Genomic DNA, 26,508 nt, shown 5'->3' with positions numbered 1-26,508 from the left:
AACTCTCAGATTCATTAAGAGATTAAATTACAGCTAAACTGCAATTCGATAAAATTTCCTCTGAACAGGCTTGGTCTTTTCTATTACAAAGTAATCCTAGGTATTATTGTGGTCAAACTAAAATAGGAAAATTATTATCAAACTAAAGCAGTGTAATAAATTGAATCTAATAAAAAGTTAGGTGCCCTTCTTGGTTTTAAAGAAAAAACTGATAAAATTAGCAAATTTTTATCATCACGTATACTCCTCTGAACATACACCATCTGAACCTGCAATTAGTGACTGTCTATCCTCAATTTCTAAACTGAATCTTGATATAATTGATTTTTCCTAATTTGAGAATGATGTATCCCCTAGTGAAATCATATCTGCTGTTAAACACATAAAGGGCCTCATTACGAGCTTGGTGGAGGGGATTACTCCATGACAAATGTGACAGATATCCCATCTGCCATATTACAAGTTCCATAGGATATAATGGAACTTGTAATATGGTGAATTGGACAGTAATCCCCTCAGCCAAACTCGTAATGAAGCCCAAAGTGTGGAAAACCTCCTGTTCCTGATGGCTTTACCATTGAATTTTATGCCAAATTCTCTACCTTTTACATCCTGAACTCCTTGAACTATATAACAAAACTGAATCAGCCTACGGCACATTTCAAGAAGCAATTGTAAGTTCAATCCCTAAATAGTGACCTTCAATTATGTAAAAATGATTGCCCTATCCCATTGCTCAATGTAGATTATGCATTTTCTGCCAATATTTTAGTTCTTCAGCTTGAGAATATACTTGCTGAGTTAATTGGTTTAGAACAGGCAGATTTTTATCAAAGGCCGTTTCTATTAGCACAACACAAGTTGTCTTTTTAATGTTATGAGCAAAGGCATCCTTGAACTAGCTGCTATTGCATTGGATGCCGAGAAGGCTAATGAACATATAGAATGGAAATTCATGCTTGAATTCTTAAAATGGTTTGGTTTTGGGCCCACAATATTGGTTTGCATCCTATAGTGCAGCCATTTTTATAAATGGAGAGGTATCAGACTATTTCTCAATATATAGAGGAGTAAGACGCTGTTGTCCCCAATTCTCTCTTTTACTTATCCTCACATTATAACCCTTTGTTTCCAGAATCTAACAACTCAAAAGCATCACAGGATTTCCCTGTAATGATTCCCAATTGAAGCTATCAGTTTATGCAGGTGACATCTTCTTATACCTCTTTAATAAGACCTCATCAATTTCCTGCTTTCCAGTGAGAGGTCACAGGATTTCCCTGTAATGATTCCCAATTGAAGCTATCAGTTTATGCAGGTGACATCTTCGTATACCTCTCTAATAACACCTCATCTATTCCTGCATTCCAGTAAGGAGGTCAGTACTTCTCCCATCTTTCTGCTCATAAATACAATTCTAATACATCTGAGATATTACCTTTTAACAAATGTTGTAGTAAGGTTTGTTAAAACGATTTAGGTTTTGCATGGAACATCAAAAAGATTAAATATATGGGACCCTGGTTTCAAAATTATATAAATGATACAAGTAAGCTTAATTTTGAGGTTGTTATTTTAAAAAAATAGAGCGGTTAAGGGCCCAATGGAATCTATTATTTTATTATGGTGGGGTAATGTATGCAAGGTGTGCATTCCAGCTTTAGGAGACCAGAAAACATGGCTCAGTGAAATCAACAAGCTTAAAGCAGGCGTTAAAGTGACACACCAATTTTAATCAATGGGGCTTCTTCACTTTGCTGCACCAGTGTCAAACTTTTTGACGGTAGTGCAGCAAAGAGCCACAATAGCGTCAAACATTTTTACACAATTGGCCTAATGTGCGCCATGGTGCACCATATTCTAAATATGGTTCACTTATGGTGTCATTAGGTGGCAGGGGCGATGCAAGGTAACTGGCACATTAGCACTGATGCGCCAGTTTCTTGTAAATATGCCCCTTAGTGTTATACTTAATATCCATGATCGCTAAACATATTCCAATCATTTATTTTGAAAATTTTGATTCTGTTCTTGTACAGTTTCAGGTCATAGTAAGAGATCTGGGATAGCTTCATCATGCCTCAAATTAAGTAAACAAGATGAAGGAGTTAATTTACCTCAGTTTCAGAAATAGCACACATCTTCCTGTCTTAGACAGAATGCCCTTTGGTTCAAGTTTGACAAGAAGTTGTCTCAACCTTTACGGCTTTCTTTAGAACACTTGTTTACCACACTTTTCTCTTTCAACAGATGTTTGACCTTTTCAGCAAAAAACTTATGCTTGGCTCACAAGTTGTCTCATGCACATGTAGAATTTTACATTGTTTTCTGTTCCCTAGATCAAGACAGAAACTGAATCTTATCCACTCCTCCATTTAGTATAATAAACATACCACATTTAAAAATAGAATTATGTATGGGAAATCTTGGAAGTCTAGAGTACTCAAATAGATTACTGAGCTTTTATTAGATAACAAAGTCATAACATTTTCTGAAGCCCAGTCACTTATCAGTTTCCCTAATTGTTTTCCTCTAAAAACAATGAGATAGCAGATAATCATTCTGCATCCCTTTCTCATATATTTGATAATAATCTGTTGTGTACATATGATACTAAGATGCTGTCTTTGTTACACTCTCACTCCAAAGCTTCTGTTTTATCTAAACATCTCATGCAGATTAACCCAAACCTACTATTGAGCAAGAATGGGAAGAAGACTTAGGTTATATAAGGTCTATACAATGTTGGAATACAATGTGAAATAAACTATTTAAGGCATCTAGAGTGGTTAATACCACACAAGCACATTATTTTGTATATAACAGATTGTTGCTAAAACCCACAAAATTATTGAAAATTAAACTTGTACCAGATGATGCTTGTAATAAACAATGTAGTGATTTGATGCATATTTTATTTGATTTTATTTGGAAACAAATTTCAAAGCAGATACATTTTACCTTCAATGTTACCTTTCCATTCACAATATCCAACATGTTTGGGGGTAGCGTGTGCCCAATTTGGAACATTTGGCTTATATGGTTCCATTAATACAACTTTTAATAGCTTTACATTTCACCTCTAACTTCAAAAATACAGCTAATATGTCTTTCAAAGGTTTGTGGTATGCAGTTTGTTTTCATCATAGCCTAGACTGGGCTTATGCACACCCTTGATCACTAGGGCTTCAACAAGAATGAATGTGGTTAGCTTTAACAACTTTCCTTACTAATTCTAGTCTCCATAGTAAACCCACTGATTCATCTGCTGAAGATGTTGCAAAACCTCCCTAAATATTTAGTTTTAATTGTTTCTTATAATTTTCTGGTATATACTTTGATTTGAGTTATTCCTATTATTCCAAAATAGGTCTTTTGCTGATTGCCTCTTATACATGTTAAATAATACTATGTTTACCTTTCTCTCTATTCTTCCCAATATTTGTATTTACTATGCTTTATTGAATTTTTTATTTCAATGCATAGTATACTATTGCATCTACTTTCTTAGTGTCCCTTAACATTAAGGCCCTCATTTTGATCCTGGCGGTCTTCTGACCGCCAGGGTAAATGTGGCGGTCCCACGACCAACAGGCTGGCAGTGCAGACTTCCACATTATGCCAACCCACCACACCCCCACTCATGCCGCCATGGCAGTCGGAACCGCCGGTGGGAGATGATCATCTCCGAACCGGCGGTCCACAGAAGACTGCCGGCAGTATTAGAAGCCGGCTTTCTGCCATGGTTCACGCGGTGGTAGCACTGCCACGTAAACCATGGCAGAAAGTCTACTGGTGACAGGGAATTTCTTCCTTGGCACCGGTAGAATACCCTCCCCCCCCCCAGCAAGCACTAGACCCCCTCCAACCACAGCTCCCCTGCCCCCACACCCCACTTCCCTTCAAGACACAGCACCTCCCTCCCAAAACACCCCCCTCAATCACAAAGACTACCATGCAGTAAAGAACAAAATACTCTTTGCTTTCTGACTGAAGGTTGTGCTCTCATAGAAATACAAAAAGACCATTGAATCTCATAGTTCACCTTTTTCTGTAATTTATGTAATTTTCAGAAACCTTTCTTCTGACAGGATACACATGCAATTTATAGCCTGTTCTTGATTATTGTTTAATGCGCAACTTCAAAATGCATGTTTTTTTATCTCATTGCAATTTCCCATAAATTGTCATACAAATCCCACCTCTAGAAAACCAGTCAGTTTTATTGTTACAATGCAGTCACATCTCACATCTTTCTATTAAATCTTAGTAACATGATGGCAAGCCATATCTGATCTCATTGATCTGCTGTATCATCTGCTGCATCCCCCAGGGCACTCTATCCTCACTCATTGGGGCTGGTTTCTAATCACCACTTTGTGCCTAGGCTGCCTGAAAATCTAACATGCAATTTGGATGAAATATGTATCCAGATGAAGAATCAGCCATTTCTAAATACCTTTCATGACACTGCTATGTGCATTTTATGTATTCACCAAATCCTTGACCATTAATGTATCTCATTGTGCCTCAGGTGTAAAATGTTTTTCCTTTAAGTATGTAAGTGTACAGTTTCTAAAGTGAGTCCAACTTTAAATAATATTATTTTTTTGGTCTGATAGTGGCATGAGACTGTAAAGGTGTAAATTGATAACACTGACCTTCCTTCACACCTGGATCTTGCTATTCAGGGAAAAATAAAGCAGTCTCTTTTGCTAACCTTTTTTAGGATAATGTTAAGGCAGGCCTTAACAACGACAGCAGATGAACACAAGACATAATGTAACAAAATTCATAAGAGTTCTCAAGATAAGGAGCTATGATCTCATTTAAAGATCCGCACCAGGCTGGCGAAGATCGCTGTGCCTTCAATGGTGCTGCTGCTGCTGTTACGGTTCCAATGATTTACACCAATCCCTTGCGGAGTGGATTCATGCTTTTTGCACCTATTCAGTAGTTTTGTTTCTTACTGTAAACAAACTCTTAAAGCAGGCAAGAAAGCAATGCCATTGAAGAATAACCACTTCTGTGCCCAGGACGTAATGGTTACGTCCTGAGGCACAGTGCTCGTGTGCCCAGAATGTAACCATTGCGTCCTGGGCACAGTGCCCAGAGGGAGCGCTAGCGCTCCCTCTGTGGGGTTCCACCCACCCCCCCCCAAGGCAAGGCGCTGACAATCATAGAGGCCTCCTCCCATTCCAGTGCGATCGGAAGAGAAATGCTTTGCATTTCTCTTCCGATCATGTGGAGGAGGCCGGAGAGGCTTCAAAGAGAAGGAAATGAATTTCCTTTACTTTGAAGTCTCTCTGAGCATTTCAAAAGCCGGATTGTAAAGCAATCCGTCTTTTCAAATGCCCACTAGACACCAGGGATTTATTTTCCAAAAGGAAACGGGCATGAGGGGAGCGACCCCTTGGGCAAGGGTTGCTCCCAGGGGGGGGCATTTTTGTTAAGGCCTTTTCTGCCCCCCCTGGTCAATCTGCGCCCAAGTGGGGCAGAAACAACTAGGCACCGGGGATCTTTTTTTTTGCGCCAATGTCACGCAAGGGGAGCGACCCCGTAGGCAAGGGTCGCTCCCCGGGGTGGCTGGGGGGGTGGGGTGAAATTTATTTTAGGCCATTTCTGCCCCCCGGGGGCAGATCGGCCTTTTGTTATTAGGCCGATCCCCCCCAGGAGGGGCAGAAACCTCTAGGCGCCAGGGCTATTTTTTTTTTTGTGTGTTTTTTTTGTTTGTTAGTTTTTTTAGAGATGGGGAGCAACCCATTTAGGTCAATCTGCCCCCAAGGGGGGCAGAAACAACTAGGCACCGGGGATCTTTTTTTTGCACCAATGTCACTCAAGGGGAGCGACACCGTAGGCAAGGGTCGCTCCCCAGAGGGTTTGGGAGGGCGGAGGTCAAATTTATTTTAGGACATTTCTGACCCCCTGGGGGCAGATCAGCCTATTGTTATTAGGCCGATCTGCCCCCGGGGGGGGGCAGAAACCTCTAGGCACCAGGGCTAATTATTATTTTTTAGTTTCTTCTTTTGTTTGTTTGTTTTTTTAGAGATGGAGAGCGACCCATTAGACAAGGGTCGCTCCCCTGGGGGGCAAATTGTATTTAGACCATTTCTGCCCCCCTTGGGGGCAGATCAGCCGATTTTTGTTAGGCCAATCTGCCCCCATGGGGGCAGAAACCCCTTAGGCACCAGGGATTGGTGTGTGTGTATGCGTGAATTTTCTTTAGGGGGGCAGCCCCTTGGGTAAGGGTCGCTCCCCATGGGAGCACATTACTGTTGGCCATATCTGCCCCCCGTTGGGGGCAGATGGGCCTATTTTTGGAAGGCCCATCTGCCTCCAAGGGGGGGCGGAAAGCCCACCAGAGGCCAGGGAAGTTTTTTTTTCAAAAATAAGAGGGTGGGGGTATGGCCATACCCGCACCCCAAATAAATGGGGCCAAAGTTGTTCTGCCCACCAGTGGGCAGATGGGGCAATTACCCCTGATCCACACCCCGGGGGGGGCAGAAAGTCTACTAGATGCCAGGGAATTTTAAAAAAAATTAAAATATTGGGGTGGTGGCTACCAACCAGTATGGGCCTGGTTACGCCCCCACCTCAACTGAAGGGGGTAACAGTCTTTCAGCTCTCCCCCACACTCTAAAACATCTTATCCCACAGCAAGCAAGAAGACATTTGATTATTTTGGGTTTTAGTTTTACATTTGGGCCATGAGAACTTGGCTTACTCTCAAAATCATCCCACTTGGAATGGAGAGGGCTGCACTTTATGGACTTTGGGACGCTGCCATGTAGGCTAGGCCTACCCACACAAGTGAGGTACAATTTTTATCGGGAGACTTGGGGGAACACTGGATGGAAGGAAATTTGTGGCTCCTTTCAGATTCCAGAACTTTCTGTCACCGAAATGAGAGGAAAAAGTGTTTTTTTGGTCAAATTTTGAGGTTTGCAAAGAATTCTGGGTAACAGAACCTGGTCAGAGTCCCACAAGTCACCCCATCTTGGATTCCTCTAGGTGTCTAGTTTTCAAAAATGCGCTGGTTTGCTAGGTTTCCCCAGGTGCCAACTGAGCTAGAGGCCAAAATCCACAGGTAGGCACTTTGCAAAAAACACCTCTGTTTTCTGTGAAAAAATGTGATGTGTCCACATTGTGTTTTGAGCCATTTCCTTTTGTGGGCGCTAGGCCTACCCACACAAGTGAGGTACCATTTTTATCGGGAGACTTGGGGGAACACAGAATAGCAAAACAAGTGTTATTGCCCCTTTTCTTTCTCTACATTTTTTTCCCTTCCAAATGTAAGGCAGTGTGTAAAAAAGACGTCTATGTGAGAAATGCCCTGTAATTCACATGCTAGTATGGGCAACCCGGAATTCAGAGATGTGCAAATAACCACTGCTTCTCAACACCTTATCTTGTGGCCATTTTGGAAATACAAAGGTTTTCTTGATACCTATTTTTCACTTTTTATATTTCAGCAAATGAATTGCTGTATACCCGGCATAGAATAAAAACCCATTGCAAGGTGCAGCTCATTTATTGGCTCTGGGTACCTAGAGTTCTTGATGAACTTACAAGCCCTATATATCCCCGCAACCAGAAGAGTCCAGCTGACGTAACGGCATATTTCTTTCAAAAATCTGACATCGCAGGAAAAAGTTACAGGGTAAAACGTGGAGAAAAATGGCTGTTTTTTTCCCCTCAATTTCAATTTGTTTTTATTTCAGCTGTTATTTTCCATAGGAAACACCTGTAGGATGTACAGAAATGACCACTTGCTGAATTCAGAATTTTGTCTACTTTTCAGAAATGTTTAGCTTTTTGGGATCCAGCTTTGGTTTCCCACCCATTTTGGTCACTAACTGGAAGGAGGCTGAAAGCACAAAAAACAGAAAAAATGGGGTATGTCCCAGTAAAATGTCAAAATTGTATTGAAAAATTGGGTTTTCCAATTCAAGTCTGCCTGTTCCTGAAAGCTGGGAAGATGGTGATCTTACCACCGCAAACCCATTGTTGATGCCATTTTCATGGAAAAAACCACGAGCTGCCTTCTGCAGCCCTTTTTTCCCATTTTTTTAAAAAAAACAAAATGTTCACTGTATTTTAGCTAACTTCTTGGTCTCCTTCAGGGGAACCCCCAAAGTCTGGGTACCTCTAGAATCCCTAGGATGTTGGAAAAAAAGGACGCAAATTTGGCATGGGTAGCTTATGTGAACAATACGTTATGAGGGCCTAAGCGCGAACTGCCCCAAAAAGCCCAAAAAAGGCTCGGCACAGGTCAAGGGTATATGTACGTGGAGCCAGCTCAGGTTCCAGCGGTGTAAAGTGAGCAGTTTTACTGGCTCTCAATAGAGCAGTGGGGCACCAGTTATCAACATGACTCCACTCCCCCAAAATCTAAATGACCCCCTGAACCTACGCATAAAACTAAGTTAACTTAATAGCAGTTGCACCCCAAAATGCAGCAGAGGCACCCCTAGTACGATCAAATACAGACATCCAGCCAATAGTATGTTCTTCTTACAGTGTTCCAGTAAAGTATCCAATAATTTCAAGAATCAGTTAAATGAATGTCCGTGAGTTCAAATAATTTGCTTTGAGAAGGAGTCATGCAGAGTATAGCAATGACAGTGCTGAAACACAGGCTGGATGTTGAAATTGGCTTATGTATCTTTAAATTCCAAGCATGAGCTAAAGTTGTTGCACACGTAGTAAATGCAGATATGTAATTAGCTCTATCAGCAGCCAAAAGTGTGGGTTGTGAATATGACAGTTTTAAATGTGCTAAAACATTGCAGGATTGGAATTACAACTGTCCCATCCATGGCAAGCACAACAGTGAGGTTTGTTGTTAATTTACCAGACCAGAAAATCAGAACAAACCAACATGGAGAATATTTGTATTTCAAATGGCAACCAATTGGGTGCTCACTCAGTACAACATGATTCTTCCACTGCTCCCTCTAGTAAAATAAGATTGAATTAGCTGTGGTTCTGGTAGTGTCTAGAGTGGGTGACTGTAGGAATATATGTGTGGTGGGTCACTATATCGTATGTAATATAGAGCCTCACAATGATATCACATGCAGTATATGAAGGTAATTCTGTATTTTAAGGTAGTGACATCATTACTGTTCTTAACTCCACTTATACTCAACTTCTAAGGAGAGTATAGGTGGCGTTAATCATGATAAATATCATGTATGCAAACGTTTGTAAAGAGGAAGAAGGGGAAGTTAAAAATATAGTGGAATTTATTTTTCACATTGATTTGCACTGAGGAGGATTTTAGGTGGCCGAAAGCTACCACAAAGCAATTTTTGCTTACAAACACACACAAAGTGATGGGAGGATGCTTCCAATAAGATTGTCTAATGGTAATTGCTAGGGTTAGCATTGCAACCCACCATTCTCTTCCCACCATGCTACCTCAGTTTGGACTCATATGTATGCAAGTCATTCTCGTGGGTGGCCCCAAAAGGAAATGTGCAGATTGAACTGCCAGGCCCTTCTCTGATCCAGAACCCAAGCAGTTTGTGACTGCTTTTGCCCTGATTGGGGCTCATCAGTCATGTGTGGGTTGGTTCCAGTGGCACAGTGAGTTTGCACATGGCTATGTCCAACCTCAAGTGTCACACCTTTTTTCCGTTTCATGAATCAATTACGTTTGCATGTATGAACTATATGATTAGGTTACAATACGGTGGTAGGTGAATATAGTGGATGCAGTGTTGTTTTAGTTTGATATTGTCAACCACGGTGTAGCGACATTCAAAGATATGCAGAGTTATAATGTGCACAACCATATGGAAATGCTAACTTGTGTACTTGTGTATTGCTACAAGTCCTGTTTTTTATGATTGATTATCATTGTTCTAAGTCCCCATTGTCCAAAGATGCAGCCCTGCGCATCCCTCATGCACCTTGAAATAAGCAACATGTGAAAAAAGAAACTAGCACAAAAGCTGTTATCCTTCAGGAAAATATATCTTAAATATAAATATAACCTTCAGATTTCTTTTTTTGAAACGTAAGATTCCTTTTTTCTGAAAGTCTCCAAAACAATTTTCTTTTACTACCGGTGCCCGGAAACTAGGTGTTCATCTTACGTTTCATTATCTTTTAAGAATAAATTGCATCTGTGACCAGGTGGGCAATTTACCAAATCGTTTTCATAATCACACGTGCCCCCCATTTATTTATCCAAACTTTCATCCATAATCCTTCTCCGTGTCATCTGACCACTCTGTTAGTGCCCTTGATTTCCATCCCTTTGTTTCCCAATATGCCCTGAGCCCCACAAGTGCTTTACAGAATAGCGCCCTTCCATCGACTTTGAGTTTACCCCTCATCCATTCTCCCCATTTTCGAATTCATCAAAATGCCCTTTTCAGTGGTAAGAATTGTACATTTAGCACCACATGGGCATCGTTGCTTCTGGTGTATTTTGGATTTTTGTAGTTCTAAATGTATTCACCTCTCCTGGTCTGTATATTAGTGTCAAGCACCATGAGAAAGGTAAGAAGTGTTTTTTGAGAAGAACACACAACATAAGAGAGGCGTGGCTTTAGTTCATTTTGGTGTTTGGTCCGCAAGCTGAGCCTCGTTTTGCTGATATCAGCAATCTGGACATCGTCGTCAAACTAATGCAAACGCTTATCTAGTGCCACTATAACTATTAAAAACCTACTTGTAGCTCGTGTACTGTTCATGCCTGCACCTAAATATCACCAGGGAGAAAACAAGCAGTGCATTGCTGACTGGGCCCCTGTATCTTATAGAGAAACCAAGCAACCAAAAACCACAGTGAAGAATATTTAGAGTAACCCAACATAGATTGCTCAGACATGATTGCACGTTACATTTAGAATTTACATTGTTTTTTTAGGAGCAGGTAATGATACATGAATGTGAGCACAGTTGCAAAACTATTGAAAATTTGGGGCCAGATGTATCATTGTAATAAATTGCGATTCCCTAATTGTGATTTCCTGCAAATCGCAATTAGGGAATCGCTATTCAAATGTATCAAACTCATGGAGTTTCATTTTGTGTTTCCTAATGGGTCGCAAAGCTACCTACTTCATTAATATTTGCGACCCATTAGGAAATGTTAATGTCACAGGGATGGTGGCCTGCAGGCTCAGACCACCGTCTCTGTGATTGCTTTTAAATAAAGCCTCTTCTGTTTTTTTAAATGCAGGCCATTTTCCTTAGAGGAAAATGGGATGCATTTAAAAAAGAAAAATGAAAAGTTTTCTTTTCATGTTTTAGGAGTAGACAGTGGTTTGTGGGACCACTGCCTACTCTTAAAAATGTTTTCTCATGCATTCACAAAAGGGAATGGTTCCCTTGGGGACCCCTTCCTGTTTGCAAATGGGTTACCACTTAATTGAAGTAGGTAGTAAAATGCAAATGTTTTGTGACTGCATTTCGGTCACAAAACATTCCTGCAAACCGCTACGATTCAGTATTAGGAAGGGAGCCCTTGACACACCCCTTCCTAATACCGAATCGCTATGTAGTCGCAATTCCAAATCATACATACCAATTCATACTTAAATATTGACAGGATGGCTGATCCATGGACCTTTACTAAATCATAATGTCTCTTGGCTTTCTGGATGTAGGACTTTTGGCAGAGAAATACAATCTGATACATAGATATTTTCCTTTTCTGTGGTGTATATAGAGATGTATACACAATCACATGATTAGACAAAATATAGATCCTAGTATTGAGTGGTGTGCTATATATTAAAGGAATTATTTGGGACATACAAATGTACCATCCCGTGGAATATGTGCGATCTGGTCCACATGACTGATAGGATGGAAGGACAAATATAGATGTACACGCTTTCCCTTACCAGTTTTTTTATAGATTCCTTGGGGGGAACATTAATTTTTGGTTTTTCTGCCTTTGACGTTGTCAGGCTGAACTACCCTCCAGCTATGTTTCTTTAAAATCCTTCCTCTCTGCAGGAGGATGCTCTCACGCTTGCTCCTTTTCGCACATTTGTTTTAAATGTCATTCTTCATTTTATGGATTGAAATGTCCTTTCCAGGGCTACCTCTCATATTATCCAGATTTAACAGAAGTACTATATGTATCTTCAGTTACACATTTGATATTAATCCAGCAACTTTCTTCATGTTACAAAATAACCACATTTAACAAAAAAGTACAAACGTATATGCAAAATAACATGTATATTTGAATGCAATTTGTAGTAGGTAATAATCCTTAGTCAGCATTACTATATAATAGCAATAATAATGTGCTGATTTAAGTTAGCCTAACTGTTGATGCCACATTGACTGCAAAATAATACACAATCATTGAAAGGCCTGTTTTTCCATGATGAGCTATTGCTTTGTAAGAGATGTCTTTCTTGTTTGCAGCCGATGCTGTAACTTACCAGAAGCCTTCTGTTAGGTAGTGAACAGGCATTTATTTTGTATTAGACAATTGATAGTTAGGTTCTAACTGGAAGAGAGGAGACAATAGGAAGGATGATTTATGGGAAGAACTGTCTTTACCGAAAAATGTGGATGACATATGTTCTTAAGGACTTGTGTCTATGGCCTATTGTCCAGATGTGAGAAAATGGGAAGTTTACCTATTCCCAAGGGTTTCTTGAAATCCTATTGGATGCTGTGAATGAAGAAAAGAAACATGTTATCTTCAAGAATATTTTGTGTTTTTCTTAGTGTGTGTTCCTGGAGTAGAGGGGGCCTTTTCTCACTCACATTTGCTGGATACTCATCTCTGAGTTTCTTGAAATTCTATCTTTCTTAAAGGGAGATTACTTAGCCTATTTTCTGAATTTATTAAAAAGCATGCTGATTTATAACTGACAATACTTTACAGCTTCATCTTTCCTTTTAATTGATGTGCAAAAGCTTTATGCCAATGCAATTATTTTCTCAATAGGAACTCTTTATTGGGTATCTGAACTGACGCCTTACTCTATTTCATTCTAATTTAACTTAGATTAGGGACATTTCTTTATCGAACATGCTTACTGTAATATTAGAATATTAATTATTATAATATAATAGAACTTAATATTGGGCTTGATTAAGATCTTGGTGGATTTGGTCGCGCTGTTACTTTTCTGTTGGTAAATCCATCTGCTCACTAGGCAAACCATCTGCTCTATTTAGATGCTGGTGGGTCTACAATGATAGTCCGTCCGAGTCCCACATTCTCCACCAGAATTTTCCACCTGGGTCAACAGCATATTAGGCAAAATTAACTGTCGGAGAGAGTACAGACAATATTTCCTCCGGCCCAATGAAGATGTGCCTTCCCATCGACATAACTGTAGCGGGAAAACCTCCATACCTGAAATGGAAGGATCGAAGGTATATAAGTTGCAAACTTACCTTTTCCATTTTTTTCTACTTCCATTTCCATCATGAACCGAATCACTCAAGTCCTTTCTTTTTTGCTGTTACTTGGCCGTGAAGCAAAGCAACCCGGTGGTCGCTGGAATCAAAGGTAAGTTTTTTTCACACCCTGTCATTTGAATTTTTTGATTACATTTGCTTTGGCATTGTGCATTTCCAAAAGTATCCTACAAGCAATTTTCTTACCATTGTGTAAAGCATATTTGTGTAATGTTGGTAGTTAAGAAATTTAAAGAAACACAGCTATATTTAATTTTTTTTGGCAAAAGTTATGCAAGCTTCCATTATGATAATGAACACTTTCACAAAATTTGACATACATCAAAATACATAGGCCCTCATTACAACCCTGGCAGTCAGTGTTAAAGCGGCAGTAACACTGCCAACAGGCCGGAGGTAAAAGAATTGGAATCATGACTAGGGCAGAAACTGCCAACACATACAGCCACTTTAACACTCCGACCGCCACGGTGGTAGCAACAAACACCACGGCGGTAACCACCAACAGCCAGGCCCAAGACAATGTACCGCCCACTCCATTACAACCTGCCCATCTGCCAGCTTTTCTGGGGCGGTACCAACACCATCAAAAGCACGGCAGAAACAGTGTTCTGAAGGGAAACAACTCACCTCTCGACACTCAATGAAGAACCAGGGCGCCATGGAGCCCGAACTGCAGGTCTTCCCCATGCTGGTGTATCTGCTCATACACCAGGAGCGGCCGCCATTTCAGTGGGGAACAGGGTATGGCACCTAACTGCGTCACAGCAGACATTGGCACATCAACTGACTTTCGTATTCACATATTGTTTCTGTAAAGGGAAAAATGTATTTTTATTTTCAAATATGTGTGAATATGACCCTCTGCTCACCGTTTTCCACCCTAGAGTTCAATCGGTGAGGATGAATAGGAGATGGAGACATCCCCCGTGTACAGACCCCTGGTGTGTCACATAGGCTCTCATTATTCTAATGAGACTACTGGATTTTGAGCAGCAAAATAGTCTGCGGTGTGGGAGACTGAGTCTAACCCACTGCGGGTGACACCTGCCGCTCTAGTCCGGGTTTTGCTCCGGCTACCTAGCAGTGCCTCATCTCTACCAAAGGATAGTGATGATTGGGCAGCCAAGTGCATAACATACTAGGCTTCTCAGGGAAGTCGTCTTCACTCAGGTCGCATCCGGTTCTCTCATTTACAATTTAGTCTCATATATAAACGACAAACAGAGGCAGTATATGTTTCAATAATGAGTTTAATAAAACAACTGCATCTTAGATAGCAAAGCATGAGCTGCAATAACCAGGATGACACAACATGACAGTATTAAAATTGTGACGAGAAGAGTGAAACATAAAAATAACGCTATCATATTGTCACTATGATCGATGGACTATTTCCTATCTAAGTTATAATTTGAGCACAGCATGTTAAGCTCTAGTTCTGCCTTTCAGGTTCCCCCGGGAAGACATCAACCCCCATACATGAGCAAAGGCCTGTGGTCTGCGTTAGCATCTGTAGCGAAGCATTCAGCAATCAGCATACAGTCGTGGCTCCTTGGCTGGAATCTCCCTCTAACGTGTAAGGGACAAGGAAGTGTTTATATAATAACAAAGCTGATGTTCTGAGAAAATGTCCCTACGTAAGGATGTGTATTTTCTACGAATGTTGGAGACTAAACTTCTACCACGTTCACCGGCAATGTACCGAGCTGTAGCCTTGAATGAAGCACAGAGTGATCAAGAATGTCTTGTTTGAGAACAGAGTGCTGGCGAAGATAGATGAAAATAAAACAAGACTGTAAAAATGGTTATTGTAATAATAATAATGCAAAGCTGAATAAAACATATCTAGGTTAAAGTGCACAGCAGCCTAGTGTGTTAAAATAACGTGCATGGAGCTACAACTAAAATGGCTACACAACAGGTGGACCTGGCGACAATGGAGGACAGGCACATTATCCTGACCTACAGACTTGATAGGGCCACAATCCAAGAGCTGTGTGCCTAATTAGAGACATACCTGATTTAAGCTATCCGCCAGCCCACAGGTATCCCCCTTCTAGTGCAGGTCTTGTCAGTGCTCCATTTCCTGGCAAGTGGTTCCTTCCAAGCAACAGTGGGCATGGCATCAGGGATGTCTCAGCCAATGTTCTCCAACATGTTGACCAGAGTGTTGTCTGCCCTGCTGAAACACATCATGCCCAGCTACATCATATTCCCTCAGGTGGAGGGTTTGGCCATAATGATGGTACACATGTGGCATTTGCCCCCCCCCCCCCCCCCCCCCCCCAGAGAGATGAACAAGTGTTCAGGAATAGAAAAAGCTTTCACTCTCTGAATGTGTAGATGGTGTGTTTGGCGGACCATGTGAATGCCAAGTATCTTGGCTCTGTGCATGATGCCTTTATCTTGAGGAATAGCAGCATTCCATATGTGATGTCTCAACTCCAGAGGCACCAGGTGTGGCTAATAGGTGAGCCCATGGTCCCCACCCAGTTGATGTAGGTACATGGGTGTAGGGTTGTCCCTAAGGGTGAGTGTGTGTCTAACAGGTATCCCTCAATATTTGCAGGTGACTCTGGTTACCCCAATTATTCAATGAAGTGGTGTGTTAGTGAGGGGAGAAGAAACAAGGGCACACAGGGAACATCTGGCCACATTAACAGCGAAAATGTGCCTTCACAAGGGACAACACCCAACCCTTTAAAGGTTTACAAAGTAAACCAAAACTAGCATAAGCATTTACGTGAGGCACTCAATCTATATATGTGTATAAATACAGCAATATCATAGCAGTTGTGTAGAAACGTTATAAAAGGATTACCAATCAAAATCAGAACAGTTCTTAATGTGTGATCCAGTCCGCGTAATTTATTAAGAAAAGTCTTCCAAGAACTTGAATTCCACTAGTTCAAACACCCAGGGGCATATTTATACTCCGTTTGCGCCGAATTTGCGTCGTTTTTTTCGACGCAAATTCGGCGCAAAACTAACGCCATATTTATACTTTGGCGTTAGACGCGTCTAGCGCCAAAGTATGAGGAATGAGCGTCATTTTTTTGCGTGAACGCCTTCCTTGCGTTAATGAGATGCAAGGTAGGCGTTCCCGTCTAAAAAAATGACTGCGACGCAAATGCGTCGTATTTATACTCCCGGGCAAAAATCACGCCCGGGAGTGGGCGGGGCAAAAAACCCCGCATTTGCGCCTCTTTTTAATGCCTGGGTCAGGGCAGGCGTTAAGGGACCTGTGGGCTCAAAATGAGCCCACAGCTGCCCTCCCATGCCCCCAGGGACCCCCCCTGCCACCCTTGCCCACCCCAGGAGGACACCCAAGGATGGAGGGACCCATCCCAGGGACATTCAGGTAAGTTCAGGTAAGTATAATTTTTTTTTTTTTATATTTTTTTTTGGCATAGGGGGGCCTGATTTGTGCCCCCCTACATGCCACAATGCCCAATGACCATGCCCAGGGGACATGAGTCCCCTGGGCATGGCCATTGGGCAAGGGGGCATGACTCCTGTCTTTACTAAGACAGGAGTCATGTAAATGGCGTCTGGGCGTCGTTAAAAATGGCGCAAATCGGGTGGAGGTGATTTTTTTGCCTCAACCTGACTTGCCCCATTTTAAGACGCCCTAACGCCATTTTCCCCAACACCGGCGCACACCAGGCAGCGCTGGTCTGCTAGCGAAGGCTAACGCCATTCAATAAATACGGCGCCCGCATGGCGCTTCAGAATGGCGTTAGCCGGCGCTAATCTTTTTGGCGCAAAACTGCGATAGCGCAGTTTTGCGTCAAAAAGTATAAATATGGCCCCCAGTATTCCAAGCCAACACGTGTTTCGTCATAGGGAAATGACCCAAACGACTTCTTCAGGGCTGGAAATTATAAGCGAAAACTTGAGTTAAGTTAAGAACCAAAATGCTCAAATAATAAACTGGGTATATAAAAACCCAAATTTACCCTGTGGAGCCTGGAGATATTCTTGTGGCGGCGGTGGAGCCTGTGGACAGTGAGGAAGAGGAGGCAGAGGAAGAAGATGTGGACAACAGAAGTTCACTCATTCAACAGTACTTCCAGTGACACACAGGTAATACACTGTAACTTCACTTTCCATTGCAGTTTTGTGTTAGACATTGAACATGGCAGCCTGATTTCCCCATGTCTATGGCCACTTACTGTACCCTTTGGCATCTCTATTTTCAGATCTCTGTGCCCCACTCTGGCTCCTGGTGTGTTTATTGCTGCCCACTACAGGTCATACCTATGTATATATAACTGTAAATTGGAATTGGAATATTTACAGCTTGTTAAACTAATACATATTTCGATCACTTGACAGACTCCATACTTCTATTTGTTTCAGTGGTGTTTATTTGTGTGCTAATAAGTGGAGGGGGTATTGCAATGGGCTGGGTTGCTGATGGAGGAAAGTTCAGGGTAGAGTCCAGTCTATTTGTATCACAGGTGCATTGTCCAAGAGGGCATAGGAAGTGGAGCAATGGCAGTACAAGGTGGACAGGGTGACAGAGTGGGACACAAGGGTGAAATTCAGGAGAGTCTTATTTTCTAGTGGGGATCTTGGCAATGTTCTTTGGCTTCTACCTGGATTGCAGGGACCGTTTGTGGGGTGGTTCTCCTTCTGCAGGGGGTGGGGTGCTGGTGGCCTGTTGTTCCTGTGGCGGGGCCTCCTGTCCACTAGTGTTGGCGGAGGTGGAGGGCTGTTCTTCGTTGTGGCTAGTGTCAGGGGCCCGTTGCTGTGCCACTGCCTCCCTCATGGTGTTAGCCATGTCTGCCAGCACCCCTGCAATGGCGGTCCCCAGGTACTCTCCCTCCTGCAGCCGCTGGGTCTCTTGCAACTTGTACAGTATCTAGCCCAAGGTCTCCTGGGAATAGTGATATGCCACCAGGATCCCTGCAAGTGCCTCGTGAGAGTCGATTCCATGGGTCTGTCCTCCCCCTGTTGCACAGAAGTATCCTAGCTTCATTGTTGTCCTGTGCCTCTCTCCCCTGAACTGGGTGCCCAATGCCACTGACCTCAGGTCTCTGATTGTCTTGGGTTTGTGGGGTTACCTGGGATCCCTGTAGCAGTGGACACACTGCCGATTTACGTGTCCTGGGGACAGAGGTATGGGCCTGCTTGGTGGGTGCTGTGGTGGTGGTTTAGGACTGTGGCAGGATAACCGACAGTCTAGAGGTTCCTGATGGGCCAGGTTGGTCATTGTGATCCAGGCGGGCAGAGCTGCTGTCATCACTGTAGGCCTCTTCTGTGGGGGGACTGGATGTTGGTGGCACCTCCTCTCCGGTGACGTTGAGTGGGGGTCCTGTGGGGATGTAAATGCAGTGTTATTGTATTTGCATGTGTCATCTTGTGCATGGATATGTTTCCCTCTATGGTTGTTATTAGCAAGGCAAGTTTGGGTTGTGTGAGATGTTATTGGTTTGGCTAAGTGATTGTCACTAGTGTGCATGCTGTGGTGATGGGTGTCCATGCAGGTCTGTGATGGGGTCCATGCATTGGTGTTGCATGCAGGGCTTGGTATTCGGATGGGTGGATTGTGATAGTGGGGTATATGTGAGGTGGTGAAGTGATGGGGTGAGGGTAGGGGTAGGAGTTTGTGGTGGCATGCAGGTAGGGTGGGGGATATAGTAGTAAAGATTTAACTTACCAGAGTCCAGTCCTCCTAATACTCCTGCCAGGCCCTCAGGATGCATGATTGCCAAGACTTGCTCCTCCCATGTTGTTAGTTGTAGGGGAAGAGGTGGGGTCCACCGCCAGTCCTCTGTACGGCTACCTGGTGTCTTGCAACCACGGAACGCACCTTGCCCCGTAGGTCATTCTGCCTCTTCCTGATGTCATCCCTTGTTCTGGGGTGCTGTCCCACAGTGTTGACCCTGTCCACGATTCTCCACCATAGCTCCAACTTCCTTGCAATGGACGTCTGGTCCACCTGTGATCTGAATAGCTGTGGATCTACCCGGGTGATTTTCCTCCACCATGACCCTTAGCTCCTCCTCAGAGAACCTGGCATGTCTTTGTGGTGCCATGGGTGTAGTGTGAGTGGTATGTGTGAGGGTGTGTGGGGTGATGTGTTGGGGTGTGTGCTGTGAGATGCGTGGATGGTGTATGAGTGATGGTGCTATGTGGCTCAGATTCAGTGGGTGCTCCTGGCTTGTCTCTCTCTCAGTTGGCAATATTATTTTCATTGTAAGGGGTTGTGGGTAGTGTGGGTGTGTGTTTTATATTGTATTGGGTGTGTGGGTGTGGTGTGTGTAAGTGTGTCAGGTGTGTATAGTTTGAATTGTCCAATGTGGTGTAGTTTTGTTAGTGTGTGTGTATTTTGAGTGCAGCGGTGTGTTCCGCCAATAGTTTAGCGCAGTTGAATGTCTGCCGCGGTGATTTGTGAGTCATGATGATGTATTTCTGTTGGTGTAACGGTGTGGGTTTTGGTACCACCAGTTTATCACTGACCTTTGGGCTGGCGGACTTGTGTGTGTGTCTGTATAGTGGTGGATTTCTCTGTGTGGGTCATAATACCCGTAACGGTATACCGCCACTGTCACCGTATGTTGGCGGCCATCAGCACGGCGGTGGGCGGCATTTACCGCCAGGATTGTAATGAGGGCCATAATGTGCATACAGATGTGTTCAATTATTTATCATAAACTAATACATGATAAATACATGCCTTATACATGTTTTGAATATTTAAAATGTAACATAATTCAGTAATATCACTAGACAAGGTAAAACATTTTGTTTTTCAAAATAAATGTTAATTCAATGTTAGTCCTAAACTTAAATCATAATTTGATTTGTTCATATTACATTTCTAGTGCATTTTCTGTATTTTATCAAACTTCATTTCATTTTTATTTTAAATGTGAAATGCAAATGTGTTTTTCACGTATTAAGTTAAATAAATAAACACACCTCTATTAACACCTAAAAATAAAAATATCAATTGTATTATTCAGTGTAAGTGTCTATTATTATGATGAATGCTTGCACCAAAAGTTTAATTTCTATTACATTTTTTTTTCTAATGTTTGTACTGTACAAACAGGTAATTTCAGAAATATTTGTATTTACTGTCATAAATGTGAGTACGAATATGTATTTCACATTTTCATCAATATTTTTTTTTAAAAACAATGAATAATACTTGAATAATAATAGAAGGACAACCTTATGGAAGTAATTCTCATGTAAATGTATTTTGCAATGAAGAAAACAGGAATACAGGAAAGGAATAAACAATATCTTCTAGTTGTGTTGCCCTTAACTTGCCTTCTACAGGTAGGGGTGGGAGAAGATTGGCTGGTTGAGGTAGAGGGAGCTGGAGTGGGTGATGTGGTTGTCTTTGTATATTTGGCAGTTGAATGTGGGTCTGGTTTTTGTAGTGCATGTTCGGGTGTATGCTGTTTTTCTGGTGAGTGACATTCAGGTGAGTATGAGCATTTGCTTTTGGTTGGTGTTGTTTTGTGTGTGGGTGTGCTACTGTGTGAGTGTTTTGGGTTAGATGAGTGTGCTGGTGTAGTGGTTGGTGTAGTTGTGGTGCTTGTGGGTATGGTGGTGTTGTGGTGCTTATGGGTGTTGTGCTTGTTGTTCTTGTAGTTGATATAAAAAGTGTGTGTATGTTTTTATGCGTTTGTTTGTATTTCTTTGTATGTTTGTCTTCATGTGATTGTGCTACTTGTATATGTTGGAGTGGGTGCTACAAAGAAGTGAGTGTGCTTGGGATAGTGGTGGGAGTTTGGATCTGCATTGAGGAAGGGACATGAGTTGGGGCAGAAGGTTAGGTGGCTGCGGCAATTCAGGAGCAATTGTAAGCAATCTCTGCACACCAACCATTGAACTGTCAGTGGCATCCAGGAATGCAACCATGTGTTGAATTTGGCAGCTGAGCCCCTGGATGCCATTCATCATCGCAATCTGTCCCACACAGATGCTGCCTAGGAGGTCAATAGCCTCCTTACTCAGCACAGCCGGTGTGACAGTGGCAGTGAGAGATGTGCCTGCAGCAAATGAGATCCCAGTCCTTTCAGGGGAGCAGGTTTGGCCAACTTGGGGGAGCAAGAGTGAAGGTGTAGATGCGTCTCTGGGTAATGGACAAGGATGAGGTGTCAACATTTCCAGGAGGGTCCACCACCACTAGGGACTTGTCACTTTTGGAGGCCTCAGGTGATGATGACAATGTCATGGCCTCTGTTCCAGTCCTCTCAAGTTCCATACAACTGTGTCCATCAGAGTCTAAAGTTTCTCTGCCCGAAACACAATGGCCAGCTGCTTTCCTGCCTTCTTGGCCAATTTCTCTCTCTCCTGCCAATGAAGATCCTGGAAAGACATATACAATAGTGTTATTATTATCAAAACATGTTCTAATTTTTCAATTTTCACCTGCTTCAAGGCCTTTAAATTTAGGTGTATGTGAATCTTTCTCCCATGCATGCAGGGCACATGTTCAGAAACCACTTGGTCATAGTTTTGTTATTTCCCATTATTGCTCCTAATTCAATACTAATCATATACATTATCTATTTCCTAATATTTCCAGGATCTGTTTGATACTTCTGAATGTTTCCGATCTTTCAGATTTGTTGTTTAGTGAACTTATGTTAACATTTCTTTTTTATTCAAACTAAATACAATTGTGCATTGTCTGTACTAGGTGAAAAGGGGCTAATCAGACATTTAATTTAGAGAAATAATTATATGAATCAGTGTGTGTGATTATTTACTGTAATGTTGTACAAATATTTGGATACATTGAAAGGGTGCTTCATGTTTTTAGACCATTTCACAATGGTAATGCTTACTTTAATTGACTTAATTATTTTTTTACAAGTTCAAATTATTTTTTCTATCCTGTACTAAAGTTGCATATTAATTCATCACGACCTAATAATGTACTTATGCTGTTGGAGAAATCGTAATAATATATTTTGTCTATTTTTCAATTATTTCTACAGCATAAGTAAAGGCATAGGGCTTGATGTATTTTTAATCCACTTTCGTACAGCTAGAAAGATGTTAAAGAAGTTCTCTGCAATATATGTATGTATTGATATTTTTAAAAACAATGTGAAATGTTTAAAAAAATAAAAGTCTGTCTTTCATGTTAGTCAAATATTGATAAACATTACAGTAAAATTTAGCACACATTGATTCATATGAAATTTAAAAAGAAATGGACATTCAAAACTAAATTAACCATATTTAAAATGTTTACTTTGAGCCATTTCCAAAATTTCACAATGATTAATTTTTTTAGCGTGATTTGGATTTTTACAAGATGGGTTACTCCAACATATGCATGCACAGAGTTCGCGGAGTTTGCGTAGTTCTGCTATGCAGAACTCTGCAAAGTGATAAAAAAACTCTACTGTGCTATGCGAGTAGCAGTGCTTTAGTATGTCACGCTGTTCATGCTGACTTTCAGCACTAGGGGCTCTTCTACACTGTAAAATCAGCACAAATGGCATCACACGGAGTGCTAAAGTACGCTAACTTCTTTCTACCACTCGATTAGATTTTCTACACAAGCAGCAGCTTCCTAAATGCGGGAGCCACCTTTTTCAATACGAGCTGTAGGGACCTGCTGCGACTGCTCAAAATCTTGTTCCCCAACTGAGCGATTTCTCTTGTTTACACTCACTAACTTAATGTTAACGAGCCACACAAGGTAAAAACCTCGGCTCCACATCACTTCAGGGAGTTTTTTCAGAACTCCACGCGGAGCGGAATTCTCCCCCCCATTCATTTCCCTCCCTCAAAGTCCAAGTGCATTGTAAAATATTGAGTTTGGAATAACTAGGACAAAATTTCTGTTTTCTATTTGTCGGTTATTTCGAAAATCTTACATGCACATTTACAAATGATTAAGACGTCATGGAAAATTGTCACTTAACATAAATTGACATGTTTTCATCTTTAATACATATTTTTAATATGTTAATATTCACATTTTAAACCATTTATTCTGAAGTGTTTGGTCATTTTGACTCACCTGTTTAATACTGATTGTTTAAAATACTGACTCACAATTGCAAATTTTGAAACATCCTCTGTATCATAGGTGCATTTGATGCTATTTCACTTGTAATAGGGGAATGCAACAACCTTCAGAATTGTTAAGGAGTATCACACCTAACACAAAATACATTTTGCCTGTTTGGGACAAGTGTCCTTTATAAAATGTGACAAAAGAATTTTACATTTATTTTAAGCAGGCATGTATCTGCTCAAAACAGTCCTTCGTAGTTGAAACAATACAATGATATCTGTTGGAAATAGCCCTTCCTACAGGCTTATCTACAGTGAGGCACACAATGACAAAACAATCACCAAAAGATACATATAATCTGGAAAGATTAGAGGCCTCAAATATATTAACAATTATAATCCTGTCATCCTAAAATTATGGAACACAAATATGGACACACAGTTTGTGGCTGATAATTCCATTCCTCTTGCTTGCTATGTTACTTTATACATCACAAAGTCAGAGAAAACAGAGATGAAGGAAATATGGAAGGAGATTTTTGCAGAAAAATCTCTATCAAAGAAATTATACAGTTTCAGCTTGAAAATGCTCTCACGTAGAGAGATAAGCTAATTTGAGTGCTGTGATAGGTTGAGTTCAGATAGCTTATTCTCAAAGTCTAGAAGAATTGTTTGAGTTAGTCCAGGTCTTGCCAACACTTGAAATATTACCCAGAAATTCAGTATTTGATCCAGAGAGTACAGATGAAGTAAAAACAAATATGCTGGATACTTACTATCCAAGAAGAAGTCCACACCTCAAAAACATGTCTACAAAATTCTGCAATGTTATAGGTACAGAAATAATGTGTCGGAAAACATTGATCAAGGGAAATATAGTGCTGCTGGTTGTGATGGTTGTTTAGTTTGGCATGCAAACGGTAACTTAGTCAACCATAGAAAACTTGCTTGTCAAACTTGTCAAGCAATTTTTTACTTGTCACTTCTCCGACTATTCAAACCTTGGCGATCTGAAACAGAGTTACTTGGACAATTTGATTACTAACAAGACTCTTTCAGTGCTGTAAAAGACAGTATTCAGTGTTCAATATTTCTAACTACCTGAAAATGTTAAAAGAAGAAATTCAACAAGAAGAAACAATTGCCACTGAGATAACAAAGGAAAGTTCACAAAGCAGCCAGAGTTCTGTACCTCTCAGTCAAGATCCTCTTGGACAGTCAATAATAGAAAATTAAGCTGCCATAGCGACAAATGAAGTGGAGACAGCAATACAATAAGCAAGAGAAGAAAATGTTTGTTTAGAAGCTTTAGTAGAGCAACTCAATAAAGAGCAGAAAGAAATATACATAGAAGTCAAAGAAAGAACAGAGCATGGTTTCCTACATTAAAACCAGAAATGTAACTGTTCAAGCTTTAAACCAATTGTTTTGTATATCAGTGGACAAGCTGGAACTGGAAAAAAGCTTTTTAATACAAGTTTTGACCATCTATTTACAGAAGAGTACACATTCTATCTTATCATGTGTAATAACAGGGCTTACTGGTTTAGCTGCGCACAACATCAAAGGAATTACCTTACATCGTCTACTTAAGCTGTCTGTTGAGCGCAATAATAATCTGGAGAAGCTTGTCATGAAGTTTCCAGAGTTTTGATGAAATTTAAACTTTTAATCATTGGTGAGGTGAATATGGCCTCAAACTTAATGCTCACCTTTGTACATTTAAGAATGCAACAGATATTGACGACAGAGTATGATATCCTTTTTGGTGGACAACATGTAATTGTTTTCGGTGATCTGTTCCAACTTACCCCAGTGAAAGAACAGCCTGTATTTAAGACACTCTTACATGAAAAAACTTGTAATTATTTAGGAAATGTTGGAAACAGCAACATTTAGTTGAATGTCCACTACAAAGAACAAATTATAAACATGTGCCATGCATCTGATATGCAATACAGAAATATTCTGTAGGGTATCTGAGTAGGAATACTGTCAAAAGAAGGGAAATGTGGTTTGGAAACCCGACTTATAAGGAACATATTTCCTTCTGTTAGACTTTTCATCCTTGGCGTGGTCTCCCCTAACTTTTTGCCTCTGTTTCCCAGTTTGTTGATGTGTGCTGGACTCTGTTTTTGCTGTTTTTGTTCCTCTGGGCACTTTACTACTGCTATCCAGTGCTAAAGTGCAAGTGCTTCAGTATAAAATGTGCATGTAATTGTCTTTCCATGATTGCCATATTTGATTTACTGGTAAGTCCTTAGTACAGTGCACTAGGGGTGCCCAGGGCCTGTAAATCAAATGCTACTAGTAGGCCTGTAGTACTGGTTGTCCTACCCACATTGGTAGCCCCAAAAACGTGGCTCAGACCTGCCACTGCAGTGTCTGTGTGTGCAGATGTTAACTGTCAATTCTACTTGGCAAGTGTACCCACTTGCCAGGCCTAAACCTTCCCTTTTCTTACACATAAGACACCCCTAAGTTAGGCCCTAGGTAGGCCCATGGGCAGGGTGCTGTGTATGTTTAAGGTAGGACATATACTAATTTGTTTTATATGTCCTGACAGTGAAATACTGCCAAATTTGGTTTTCACTGTTGCAAGGCCTATGTCTCTCATGGGTTAACATAGGTGCTACCTTTAAAAATGGTTAAAGTGTAGATTCCCTTTGGGTGCGGATAGACATGTGGAGTTAGGGGTCTCTGAGCTCACAATTGAAAAATTCATCTTTTAGTAAAGTTCGTTTTGAGATTGTGTGTTTGAAAATGCCACTTTTAGAAAGTGGGCATTTTCTTGTTTTAACCATTCTGTGACTCTGCCTGTTTGTGGATTCCCTGTCTGGGTCAGTTTGCAAGTTGGGCTGTTTGCACCTCTCTCTAGACAGTGACACAAAGGGAGCTGGGGTGTAGCCTGCATATCTTGATGAGCCATCTGTGCTAGGAGGGGGTGGGGTGGTCACTTACACCTGAAAGGGTTGTGCCTGCCCTCACACAATGCAGTCTCCAACCCCCTGGTGTGTATCTGGGGCCTGGCCTGGGCAAGGCAGGATTTCACAAACAAGAGAGACTTTCCTTTGAAGTAAGCCTACTTCAAAA

The sequence above is a fragment of the Pleurodeles waltl genome, chromosome 6 (assembly GCF_031143425.1).
Source record: "Pleurodeles waltl isolate 20211129_DDA chromosome 6, aPleWal1.hap1.20221129, whole genome shotgun sequence".
In the NCBI taxonomy this organism is placed as follows: Eukaryota; Metazoa; Chordata; class Amphibia; order Caudata; family Salamandridae; genus Pleurodeles; species Pleurodeles waltl.
The sequence above is the reverse complement of the archived record's forward strand: the minus strand, read 5'-3'. Positions refer to the sequence as shown.